Source organism: Tachysurus fulvidraco, chromosome 16, assembly GCF_022655615.1.
Source record: "Tachysurus fulvidraco isolate hzauxx_2018 chromosome 16, HZAU_PFXX_2.0, whole genome shotgun sequence".
Taxonomy (NCBI): Eukaryota; Metazoa; Chordata; class Actinopteri; order Siluriformes; family Bagridae; genus Tachysurus; species Tachysurus fulvidraco.
The window spans coordinates 12,110,657-12,124,883 of NC_062533.1; positions in this window are offsets into that span (position 1 = coordinate 12,110,657).

Genomic DNA, 14,227 nt, shown 5'->3' on the forward strand with positions numbered 1-14,227 from the left:
TTCTTCTACATCTTCTTCATTTTCTTCTTCTTCTTCGTCATCATCATCATCATCTTCTTCTTCTTCTTCTTCTTCTTCATTTTCTTCTTCTTCTTCTTCTTCTTCTTCTTCTTCTTCAACTTCTTCTTCTTCTTCTTCTTCTTCTTCTTCAACTTCTTCTTCTTCTTCTTCTTCTTCTTCTTCTACTTCATCTTCTTCTTTTTCTTCTTTTTCTTCTTCTTAATCTTCTTCTTCTTCAACTTCTTCATCAGCTTCTTCTTCTTCTTCTTTTTCCTTCTTCTTATTCTTGTTCATCTTCTTCTCCTTCTTCTTCTTTTTCTTCTTCTTGCATGAATTGCATCAGTTTGAGTTTGTCCTTGGCTCATCAGTCAGCTTTATGGCACATCAAACAGACCAAAATAAATTAGACTGAAACTGGATTCCATACTTTGACATGAACTCACATCAATATTCCAGCCAGGCAGGCTAGGGTCAAAACACCAAAAGTACTCGGAACTTGAGCTAGAATCTGAGAGCAACAATAACTTAGTTTGTTTAGAAAGGCTAAATGTTATGGGACATAAGTTAGATTTGATTCTGAATAAGGGTCTAAATCGGCCAACTGATTGTGCTGTGTTAGCAGAGGGGATGTCCAGGTTAGACCCTGCATCTTTAAGATTGCCAGTGCAGAAGCATTCGGCACATAGCTGTTGCCTACTGTATCTGCATCTTTTATGGATTTTAGACAACGATGACACAAGCAAAGGTCTTGCAGCATAGCTTTTTTGGCTAACCACTCTGTATTGTGAAATCCAGCCTAAATGAAATCAATAACTGGCAAGGGGTCCCAACCAGGTTAACGGTATGTATCCTCAGGCCCATCAGTTTGCTAGACAGCAGGTGGTGTGGAATTCTCAAAGACAATCTGACATGGTAGACAGAGGTGAGAAAGGTCATGAAGACAACATGTTGAAGAATATGATGAATGATAGCTCATGCAGTTTAACAATGCTAATGAGGGAAACCATCTCTATTGCCTGCCACCAAAACACTACATCCAATAATAAAGGGGGGTTTTAAAATCTAAGAAATACAAAAGCAGAAGCTTAGGGTGTTTTAATATGAAATTATTTTTATTCCTTTTAAAATCCAAACAAATGGGGTCAAAGATGGGATTAGGGTGACTGGATAAATCAGCAAAACTCAAAATTTAGTTTGTGTATGTTTGCTTAGGGTCACATGCATGTTTACCTAGTTTACCTAGTTAGTGTGCTAATTACTTACTAAGTATGTTCCATATGATAATATTGTTAAGACCTGCGATGAGCGCTCTTTACTACAAGGACACTCAAGGACACTCTTTACTACATTCCACAGAAGGCATGAGAATTCAGTATTCAGGTATTATTATTCCCTGATGCAAAAAGCAAGTAGTAGGCATAAACTGAGACAAAAACTGGTCCATTTTTTTGTAGCTGGGGAGCCTTGTAGGAAAAAGACCATTCCTGTAATTTATGATTTACAATAGTAACTGCAGTTAAGAGCCCAGGGAAGACCTTTAACTGCTTCCCACAAGGCAATGGATATCCTTCCAGCTGGAAACTGGAGTCTTGGCTAGTGACAGTGGAGAAATTGTGTTCAAAGACTAAATTTACCAATATAATATTCTTTTACATATCCTGTGCCATCTATTGGTGCACAAGATAGATTCTTTGCATAATTACAAGCTGAAGCTCTGATTCAGCAGCCCAAACTAAAAGTTTGTATGTGTGTGGGTGGTTAGGGGATTTAAACACCTTGCTAAGGTAGAGAAGTGCAAGAAAGTTTGTGGGAGGTCCATGACAGCACAAAAAAAATGGGAGCATGCAATGGACAAGACAATTATGTGGTCTGAGCCTGGGTGAATTACACAGTGCATTAATTTCTTAATCAAGTTGATTTATGATGTCCTTATTTACTGCCATTGATTTGTGCCATTACAAGGTTTCCTAAGACTATCCCAATTCACAATTTAAAGTCATAGTTTAACTCTTAGATTAAGGTCTGTACTACCTTTGGGTTATCTGAGGTCAGTCACTGTATCTTTGTGTGATGTAGAATTATAATTTTAAAATAACTGGAACTAAGGAACCTAGACTAAACCTGTTCAAGCATGATAGTGCCCCATACATAAACAGAGTTTCATGAATACAGTTTGTGTGGAGAAACTCAAATGGCTCATGCAAAGCACTGACCACAACCCCACTGAATATCCTTGGGATGAATGGGAACACTGACTGTGCCCCATGCCCCCTCATGTAATATCGTTGCCTGACCTCATTAATGCTCTCGCGGCTGAATGAGCAAATCCCCACAGCCACACTACAAAATATAGTGTAAAGCCTTTTCAGTTGTGTCAAACTTTTGTTCATGTATTAGTATTTTACAAGTAATTGAAAGTTTATTGGTTGCTAATGCGGTTTGTATAAGATAGGGGTGATGTGATTAAATTTTCTGATTCTAGTAAGGATTTTGGCTGCTGTATACTGGAGTTTGTAAATGCACCCACTGGACCATTCAGACCTGTTCAAAAACGCTAAGAATCATAGAGAACTGTTGGCTGTGGACTTATATTCTCAGTTTGTAAGTACCCTAGCAACATTTGAGGTTATTAGACTTTTGTTTTTTTTATAAGGAGGGTGTTTCTTCGTGCTGGTTCCTGACTGTGACCTAAAGTTGTGCCTGGTTATAACCTGTGGAGATTCAGGTATTTGTGGTTAAATTTACATATATGTGATTTGGATGAAAACCTTATCCTGAGCAACTTCCTTTTTTTTTTTTTTTTTTTACAAACTAGGCAGTTCAAAGCTAAGCAGTGGTGCCTTGTATGTCCTGCGATTTGAATTTAGAACCTTACAATCCAAGTAGCCCAACATCTTACTTATTGAGCTACTGCTTCCCAGGTGAAACAGGTAGCACCAATAAAAATAAATTCCTGTTTGTCCAATATGCTTAATTTTGCCTTTGTACTGCATTGTGACATTCGTCTTGTTCACATTCATCAGTGGTCATGTTGGAGCTGACTATCCTATGGAAAGAATGAATGTAAGACGACAAGAACCAGAAAAAGGCTTAATATATATATTGTACATATATACAGTATATGTATTTGGTTCTCAAGCATTGCAGGCAGGGGTGGAGTATTTTGTGCATAGTAAATTAAGTAAGCTGTAGGGAGTTTTTAGCACACGCTAGACATTAGAGGAGCTACATGAAGAAGGACATAACAAAGGCAGGTAAAAAAGAGCAAACTTGGTCCGCATGTAATGACTGTAATGCCTCACTTAAAGCTTCATATATCTGAAATGCCAGAAACACCACAGGTTGACAACGTCACGTGATGATGTGTCAAAGTGTGTCAGATGAGGTATCAGCTGATTGGTCATTATTCTATCAACTGAAAAAGAACTTGTGCAACCTTTTCATCAAAGCTGACATGGCAGATCATTATAAACCAAAGCATTGCTCAGATACTGTAAGCAGAGATTAGTTTTCTAGTGGAAAAATGTTTATATTATGTTGGATAAAACCTTGAATCAAAGCTATAAGTTTCCTTAAATTACATGCTCATATGACCGTGATGATTTATAGTATGCAGATTGCACATCACATTGCAGCACTGTGTCATAGTCTTTCAAAACCTTAGGCTTCATACATATTCAACATCAAGTTCATCATTCAGTCACTGTTAAGGTCTGTTAGTGTGCTAATGGTTTGGATTCTGTGGGGTGAATGCACTATGTAAATCTGAGCTGAAGAGAATAAAGCTGTGTTAATAAACTTCAGTTTTGCTCCACTGTTAACTATATTGTTAATGCTCTGTTAATAGTAGTAATAGGAATGTCACTTAAGCAAGCATTCACATGGAATAACATCATTTGCACATAAACATATACATATTTCCTCTGAAAGTATCGGAATAGCAAGGCCAATTCTTTTGTTTATGGTATACACTGAAGACATTAGTCTCTGATATCAAAAGATAAAAAAAATAATTTCACAATTTCTGCTTTTATTTCCTGAAATAAATATAGATGTGTTTAAAACAGTAGCTTTTTTTGGTAAGAAAACGTTAAGGAACAGATAGTCTTAATGTTTGGTTACATATTGTTTCTGTAGACTTTTGAATTCATTCTGTTGCAGCCATTATTATATATTATATATTTAATATATTAAGCCTCATCCACAAGTTTCCTTGCATGCTAAATCCATGATATTACCTTCACCATACTTGACTGATGAGCTTGCATCTTTTGGATCATGAGCAAATCTTTACTTTTTTCACATTTTGCCTATGGCATCAATAAGGTAGAGGTTAATCTAGGTCTTATCAGTGCATAAAGCTTTGGCCTTCCAATTCTTACTGTTGATAAGTGGCTTGCATCGTGTTGTATGGCCTGTAGCTATGTTGAGTTTCTCTTCACAGCTCTCACAGTGTTTGTCATTGACTGCTCTTTTCCTTTGGCCAACCTGTTCAGTGTATGGTTGTTAGTTTGTCAGTGATTTCTTTCTTTCTTCAGGACATTCCCAATTGTTGTCTTGGCTATGCCTATTGCTTGTGCAATGGCTCTGATTGATTTTCCATCAGTCTCAGCTTCAAAATTATTTGCTTTTTTCCCATAGAAGGGTCTCTGGTCTTTGTATTGTTTTATTGTGTATACAAAAAATGCAGTCTTCACAGGTGAAACCAAGGGCTCAAACCCAAAGGTTAATTGGTTAATAAAGTATTTATCTATCTATCTATCTATCTATCTATCTATCTATCTATCTATCTATCTATCTATCTATCTATCTATCTATCTATCTATCTATCTATCTATCTATCTTTCTATCTTCTATCTGCCCACCCACCCACCCACTCATTCATCTATCAGGTCACACCCGCATCAAAAAACACCCTTATGTCACATGTTCCAGATTTTGGAATCAATGGACAAGTAAGTGGATTCAAACAAAGGTTGTTTAACACATCTATATGTGAATATTAGGAAATTAAATCAAAATGCATTATTTTCATATATGATCTCTGATATGAATCTTCTGAATGCTGACCTTGCAGTTCTCTAACAGAGAATTCAAATTTCATTCTAGCCTAATAGAGAGGCATGTGTTTGCAAGTCTAAAGACATGTAGCTAAACTCTACTCACCTGCCCAATCTGAAAGACTCTTTATCCCCCCTGAACAACACATGTAATCATAGGTCTATTTTCTTAAGATATTAAAGTAAGTCAGTTAACCAGAGAATGCAGTTGTCTAATTTGTTTTATACATATATTCACAACTTTCACTACTGCAGCACTCACTTTCATTGGCTTACCATCTAAAACTCTTGTCATACTAAATATATTTTAATACTGCTGCTGTACCTGATATGAACATATTGTATAAGAATATATTATATATAAATATGTTCATATCAAGTACAGCAGCAGTATTTGAATATACATTAAACATGCTATCACTTCTCCCATTAATAACCTGCATTTAGTTTAATATTGTTCAAGATTTAACCCTCATTCATCATTTTATTCCTTCAAGATCTGACCAATCTACGTATTTTCTACAAACATTCTTGTACTCTCAGATCACATGAAATCTCAAATTCAGGACTGCCTAGTGTGTCACAAAGATTGTTCCATACTGTCAGATATCCACAGGACAAGTTACAGGACAGAACAGTACAAAACACAGACTAGATACAATAAAATCTTGTTTAGAACAGGGCTCTATCTAGTGGTCCATCACATGTATTGCTCTGTAAATGAAAGGAAAATTAAATTAAAGGAACTTCTCATTCCCACATTCTTTGTGTTTTCTGAGCCTGTGATCTCAGAGATTTCAGAACATATCAGCTCTAGTGTACTGCAAATATAATATAAAACAACATATTGTACGCTAATTCTACATTTATTGATTGTTTTCTGCTGCCATGTTATTGCATATTTTTCATCACTGAAAATAAGGTCATCTGCTTTCTTTTTACAGCCCAAAATCAGAACTGCACAAGTGCACAACTCTGAACTTTCCAATGAAATGTCTGTTCATCAGTTTCATGTGACAAACTCCTGTCCAGCATTATTTAAGCTGTACTGAGTGTTTCTGCTTAAAAAGGATATTAAGACATATTAAAGATGCCTATAATAGGTTTTTATTTATGCTCATGCTTCACTCATCCTTGTCATATCTGGAATATCTACAATGGGAGATTGAACTGCATGCTCATCCTGTGGAAAAATGCATTGGAGATAGCTTAAAGCAGAATGCTGCTGTGCTCAGCATCCCACACATCCATCTCCCAAGAGCAATCTCTCACAATGCCACTTGTATCCATGCAGCCCAAACCTACTGTACATGATAATAGAAATGTTTTAAGTGTTATTCAGTTTTTAAATATGATTCATATTGAATGTATTTTAAAATATTTTTTATAGTAACAACTGCTGGATTTTTTTTTTTTTTTTTTTTTTACTTTAAAGTGTTTTTTACTTGATTCTCTGGTTTCCTCAGTCTTAGCAAAAAGTGACAGTAGATGGATTAGTTTTCCTTCCAGGGTCTGGTCCCATCTCACTCCCAGTGTTCCCAGGATAGGTTCTGGATCAATTTACATTTACATTTCAGGCATTTTGGCAGACACCCTTTTCCAGAGCGAATTACATTTATCACATTTATACAGCTGAGCAATTGAGAGTTAAGGGCCTTGCCCAGGGGCCCAGGGGTGGCAGCTTGGTGGCCCTCGGATTCTAACTCACCTTCCGATCAGTAGTCCAACACCTTAACCACTGAGCTACCACTCCCGCTGTGGATCCACTGTGACCCTGATCAAACTGCTTTGTCCAGGTCAGTCTAATGAATCCAGAGCGAATGTGAACATTTTGGAAAGTGAAACAAAACCTACAGTATGAACACTGTAAAAATTAAAGCATACATTAAATCAAAAATTCTTTGTTGAATTGTGGAACCAAGAACTGTGAGCCGCAACACTGCCTATGTGTAAATTGGTAACTGCAAATTGTAGATTGGAAGTGTTTGAATTGTTTGACTAAAATTAAAACATATAGTTTTTATAAAACATGCTTCCAATTCAACCACATTACAGTCTGCGCTTGCATGACAAGGTGTTGGTACATAAAATAGCTCTGTGGAAGATTCTGACCACACAGATGTGAAAGTTATATTTGGACCATTTTCTATTTACAGTTCTATTTTTACAACTGCATGCTGACCATAGAATACTCTGAGCAGCACTAGTTTATTTGCTTGTACGTAGGGCCCAGCATCACCCAGGTCAAAGAAGCATCAACAGTAATCAGTAAAGCATAACATAATTTAAATGTCATAACACATATGGTTGATAATACTGACTACGGTAATAAGTCATACAGTAGAGTAAATACGAACTTTGCTACAGACTGTAGGGAGAGACCACCTATAATTAATAATTAGTAGTAATTTCCTCTAGAGATAAGGGTGAGAAGAAGCTTGTCAGTGCAGGGCATAACAGATGTTATTTTCAGCACCTCAGCTGATCACTGACAGGCATTTCAAAACAATGTTATGTAAGATTTACTCTAGGCTGTTACTCAGTTGATATTTAAACCTGGGTTCAGTCCCTGCATATGAAGATTTTCATTTGTCACACCTGCATGGCACAAAAGAAAAACATGTGGCCTACAACTGAAGGACTGCAAGTTTAAATCCCAACAATGCCATGGACAGGAGTCCAATATAGCAAACTGAAGAGAAAAGCTACGTATTGTGCATATAAAATACAAACACTGAGATGTAACCTCCAGCAGAACTTGTATGTTTATGAAGAAATATTTAATGTGCTGTTAATGATTTAAGAGAATTTCCTTTTGAGAGAATCCACAATTCTAGAGATTGCTATTACTTTGTTACTATTATGTCTCTTACGTCCACTAGAGGGCAAACCTGGATAACAACATTGTAATCTTTGCCTCTATTTCACAATTTCAATATTTCCCCCATTCAGCATTTGTTTTAGGACCTAAGACCCTAAGACTTTATATTTTGTTTGTTTTGTTTTTATATTTCAAAGATTATATATATGTCTTTTAACATTATGAAAACTGTGGAAGGCTGTGCATGTTAATAATCAAATTGGCAGAATCTGATATTAATGCACATTTTTTAAAATACAATTTCAAAAAACAACCACTACATTTTTATTCTGTTAAAAACATCAAATGTATTCATTGTGGATGTGGTCCAGGGTAAGTTTAACATGAAAATTTGTATTTATTATTATTATTATTATTATTATTATTATTATTATTATTATTATTATTATTATTATTATTATTATTATTATTATTATATTAGCATTCTTATTAATTATTAGCATTGTTAATTAGTCATATTATTAGTAATGTGTTGTGTTCTTTCTGTTACATTCTTAATCAAAATATATAAATACATTTAAATTGAAATAAATTATTATGAAATAAGAAATATAACTATATTTCAAGATTAGTTTCATTCCACTCATCATCTCCAACTCATACAATTAAATGACAGGGACCATAAACTGTTACTGTGTGCATTCATTTTATTAACACAGGGATCTTGTCTTAATTTAGAGACTATATCATAGAGTGTTTTAGTTGTGTTGCACAGTAAACTCTTCCTGTCTGCAAGACAAGGATGATACAGATAGCATGAAGTTCTGTGCCATGTTTGATAAAAGTGTCATATCATCATATGCTGAGCTTATCACGGTCTGCAACACAGACATACATTTGTTCTAAAACAGTCACATGACTTACTATTTGTTTGTTAGTTTTTTGCAAAATATACAAAAGTCTCCAGTGTATAAAATGTATTTATGCATCGCATATACCAAAACGTGCATATCACAGCTAAATTGTAAAGCATATCTTAAATTTGCTTTAATAAATTAATATTAAAGCATATTTAAGTATTAAATATTGCAATGACAGAAGGGAGATGGATTGCGTCACACTCTGACCAGAATCAAGGCATTGACTTGTTTGTCATTTCTCCTGTCTTCCCTAGACTTTTTTTGCTGTGAAATAAAAAAATAATAATAAAAATTAACAGGTCCATTGATAACATGACAAGAATAAATATATACTCAATTTCACCCACAACAATAAACTGATAGAGTTCACTCACTTCCCAAAGAGGCTCATATTCTCCACAAGAGGCAGAGGCTAAAAGTGTTCAAGCAAAAATATGAACCTCTCCATTGCCTTATAATTTAAGAGTGAGAAAATGTATCCGCCTGAGTATTAGAGAACAATGAAGAAAAATGTAGCTAATTGCTGGACTGCCTAAGTTTGTAGTTAAAGGCTTAACCCCTTACATTCCCAGTACTATCAGTGAATTTAGAGAACATTCCTTACTCCTTTAACTCTATGTCATTCCTATTAATCTAACTGCAGTCTCATAATACTGTCAGAGTTTAAGCTTCATAGCACATAGTACATCATAGTATTGGGTTTTAAGATCTACAGCTGAATGAAAAGATAACCTCTAAGGGTTAAAATGGATAGATGACTTTAAGTGCACACATTGTTTCCATTCCTTCTTAAAAATGTATTCGATCTAAGTCAGGAGAGTTCAGTCTAATCCACAAAAGGCTGGTGTGGCTGCAGGTTTTCTTTCCAAACAGTCCATGATTCTAGTCAGCCATCAGGTGTGGTTCCTTTGGTGTGCATTTTCAGCTCATTACAGATGGATTGCTTTTTATTATTGAAATCATCAGATTTCAAACCATGGTGCCATTTATCACTCTGTTCATCAGTTACTCAGCTCTGATTGGAGCGCTGAACACACTCCTCCGCTGGGCTTTAAGATGTTTAGACATCAAATCCATCGAGGCAACAACACTTCCTGCTAAAGGAAAAATAGAAAGCAGAAGATAAACAGTAGGTGTAACTTATGATCTGTGATTGGATCACTGTGTAGATTTCTTTTCCTTAAATTCTATTAGCACTTGACATCATATGTCATGAATATTGCAAACATACAGTATATGTTTCAGGGGTTGCTTGATGTCACAATTATATAGTGCTGATAAATAAGCATCCTCTTGGGTCTCTGAATCTGAAATTGCTGGAATGTGATGCAGACATTCTCCAGGCTGAAGGCCAGTAACAGGCTATACGAATTCCTTCCCATCAGACCCAAGCCTTTAAATCTGTTCACCATTATGGCACGTCAAAATGGCTTGTCCATTATCGTTACTCTCTATCGTATAGTAGCCACATGCAATCTGATGTGTTTGTGTCTAGCTCTCTAATGCTGGAAATTAAGAGTTCACTTTCTTGGGTCTATGTTTGAAACATGTGCTCTGTAATCTGAGACAATGATGGACAATGAGCCATGAAATAATCATGATAGTTTGAAGTTTTTTTTTAAACACATGGGTTTAATAAAGCAAACAAATTCACACACCATCACATTCCACCTTCCAGTATTCTCTGCTCTTTGTAGACAAGTATGAATAGCACTTACATTCACTCAGATGTGCATTCACTTTGCGTGAGAAGCCATGTCTCGCATTCCTCTTCTCCTTTTTCAAACTGACATGCCGCTCACTAATCTTTGTCTTCCTGTACACAGAAACCCACTCCCCATTTTCCTCTTTCCAGGATGTTTTTTCCATTTCTTTCTAGTTGCAATCATTTCAGTTTCTACCCAGATCAACTGATAAGAAGGTTGAAGCCAGAGTTTCGCTGCTAAAGGAAGGGTGGACCGTGGGACGTTTAAGTCTAGATGACGATATTTCTATACTGTTAAAGGGTTATCGGAAAGGACGACAAATTCCTTCCTCCAAATATGTTAAGTAATGAAAGCAAAACATGGAATTTTTCAGTTCCATGCAGCTTATTGTATATATCATACCTTAAAATGCCTTAAAATGTTTTTAGATCGACATATTGTCTGATTTCATTCAATCATTTTACATATGCTATGCAGCGTAGATTACATGGCTTCAGATTAATGACAAATGACACTTAGTATATATATATATATATATATATATATATATATATATATATATATATATATATATATATATATATATATAGTTTTTTTTTTGCCAGAGGTGAGTGAGAGAACTGGATGATGAAAGTGCTGTTGAAGACAAATGAAGCAAGGGCTAATTCCCACTGGCACCACAATCAGTGAGTACATTATGGTATTATGGGTAATGTAGGAAACTGCTAAAGGTAATTAGAATAAAGCCAACTGAAGAATAGCAGTATAAAAATAAATCACCCTTTTCTAATGGCTATCATGGAATGTCACAGATTAATTTCATTATTAATTACAATTTTAAATTTTCAAGGTGTTTTTTTTTTTTTTTACCAGCCACTGTGATGAGTAACCTGCATGGCGGCTCATCCAGCATGAGGAGATATTATTAAGGATATGTACAGTAATTGCTGCTTTTTTAGTGGATCCTCTTTTAAATTAGCTGTCTTGGCTTGATCATTCCATTAAGTGAAGTGTTAAGGGCCTTGCTCGTGGCACTAATAGTGATTTTCTGGCACTTCCATGAGTGATTACTTCAGAACCTCCTCCACCAATGAGCTGTTACTGTTCTGAATCAGTGTATGTAAGCAGCTCCTGTTCTGTTGATTTGTTCATTATTTCATATCTGTTTTAGTTTCAATGCATGTTGCAATCATATCAATCAAAATTAGCTTCAATATTTTCATTAATTAATTCACTAATAAATACATTTCAACAATTCTATGGAAAATAGGGAATGGCAAATATACATATTAAAAGCCGAGACGACCAAAACAGTTCAATCAAATATTGGAAACTGTACAGATGTGAACTGCTAAGCACTAAACTACATTTTTTTTCTCTACACACAATAAAATAATGTTGTACTGCTTTTAAACCCCCAAGTATGTTATGCACCTCTAGTTGACTGTAATGCAGAGGGAGGGATTTGTTCTTAACCATTTTATAAAGATGAAGGAAGCCACACAGATAAAACAGGAAAGGAGGCTCCATATTTAGCAAATTACATTTTCCTTCTTGTTGTAGCTTGTCTAGCTTGAGGATTTTTTGTTTGTTTGTTTGTTTTTTGGGTAACTGATATTATATACATGCTTTGTAATCTGATCTGATATTTACATGGGAATACGCATGAAAATTTCAAACTATTATCCTTTAATCAAAATGAACAACTTTAACTGAATACTAAAATCTGAAAAATAGATGGTTACCTGTTTAAATCCCATCGCCACCAAGCTCTCACTTTTTGATTCATCACAACTGTACAGCTCCTCAAAAACATCCTTATGTTCCTTTACCATAAAAGCATGTCGGAAGCCTTAAAGATCTTCAATGGTAGATAGGACATACAGATGGTGGGCATATGTGGAATCCCAAGTATGTTCGGAGCCCATCTCGAGATCTGTTGAATTTTGTATCATATCAATCTTTATATTATTCTTTATAATAACATTTTGTTCTATGTTTATGTTCTGTAAAGCTGCTTTGAGACAATGTCAATTGTAAAAATCGCTATACAAAAAATTTGAAAATTTCAATATATATATATATATATATATATATATATATATATATATATATATATATATATATATATATATATCAGGGCTGCCAACTTTTGAGTTTTGAGTGAGATGTTGGGGGCGGTGCTTTGGTTATGGGGAGTGGCTTATGGAGGGGCGTGGCTTGGTGTGGACAAAAATTCAAACACAAAATCCTTGCATTAGCAGAAGTGTATTAAGTATATACTGATTGTCAAAGTATTTGGTATCTGTACAGATTTTCCTGGGAGATTTTTACATTAAATTTAATTTTCAAAAACATTTTACAGAAATAGCATTAACATGTGATTAACATGTTCACAGATTAACATGTGTGCTATTGTAAGTGCTGGTGGCTGATTTTGCAGCCTTAATCATTGATTGGGATTGTCGTTGACTTGACATTTTGTTCTTAAAAAACAATAATTAACATTAACATTTAGGCAGATATTTGTCATCTGGAAATGCTTTTGTACTGTCTTTTATTATAAAGTTATGTAAAATAACTGTTCAGTGCTGCAAAACAAACAACTCTGCTAATGCTAACTTAATTCTATATAAACTATATAACAGCATAGGCCTATTAGTTACTAGCCTAAACTGGACTTAAGTAAAGTTGGCCGCATATTCACAGATTCGTGTTTCCCGAGTCAATAACTCCTGAGCTAATTACACAAATAACACCTATTTTTATCATAGTAATGTAGAGAGGCAGCTACAACGCAGCAAAAGCAACGCAGAAAAGCGAATACAAAAAAACAGTCAATAACTTCACTGTAATGCACTGTACTGCCACCAAATTCATAAAAATTATACAGAAAGGCACAACACCACCAATATTTTCTGAGGAGACTTAAAAAGTCCCGTCTGTACTACAGGATACTGGAGAACTTTTACCGCTGTACCATTGAGAGTATCCTCAAAAACTGCATCTCAGTGTGGTACAGCAGATACAGTACCTTGCACAATGACAATAAAGTTTAATCTAGTTTAATCTAATCCAATCAATAAATGTATTTTGAAAAGTAGTGATCCCTCGTTTATTGCGGTTAATGGGGACCGGAACCCCTCGCGATAGGTGAAAATCCGCGAAGTAGGATTGGCCCTAAGTTTGACCTTTTCACTGATGGTCATCATCTTCCTCCTCCTCTTGGGCTCACTAGAGGAATCTTTCGCAGGGGCACGGCACTTAGGAGGCATTGAAAGGGCTTAACGAAATCACAATACGCGAGACACAGTTGACACCGTTGTAGTCAGTCAGTTTGACCTATCAGCATTTCATGAAGGCAAGCATGTGGAGCATTACTTGTATTCAGCATATGCCCTACAATTTTGTGCCTCTAGGTCAACTATTCATTTGTCATGAAGGAAAATCATGGGCGGATTCTGTATACATTGCCTTATGGGCATTAAATAGGGTCATGCCACACCAGGAATTATGCCTAGCAGCTTTCTGAGAATCACTGTGCACTTTCCCAAGGTTCTAGAAGAAGAAGAAGAAGAAGAAGAAGAAGAAGAAGAAGAAGAAGAAGAAGAAGAAGAAGAAGAAGAAGAAGAAAAGGGCATAGAAGCCTTTATTATCACCACATATACATTACAGCACAGTGGATTTCTTTTCTTCACATACCCCACCTGAGGAGGTTGG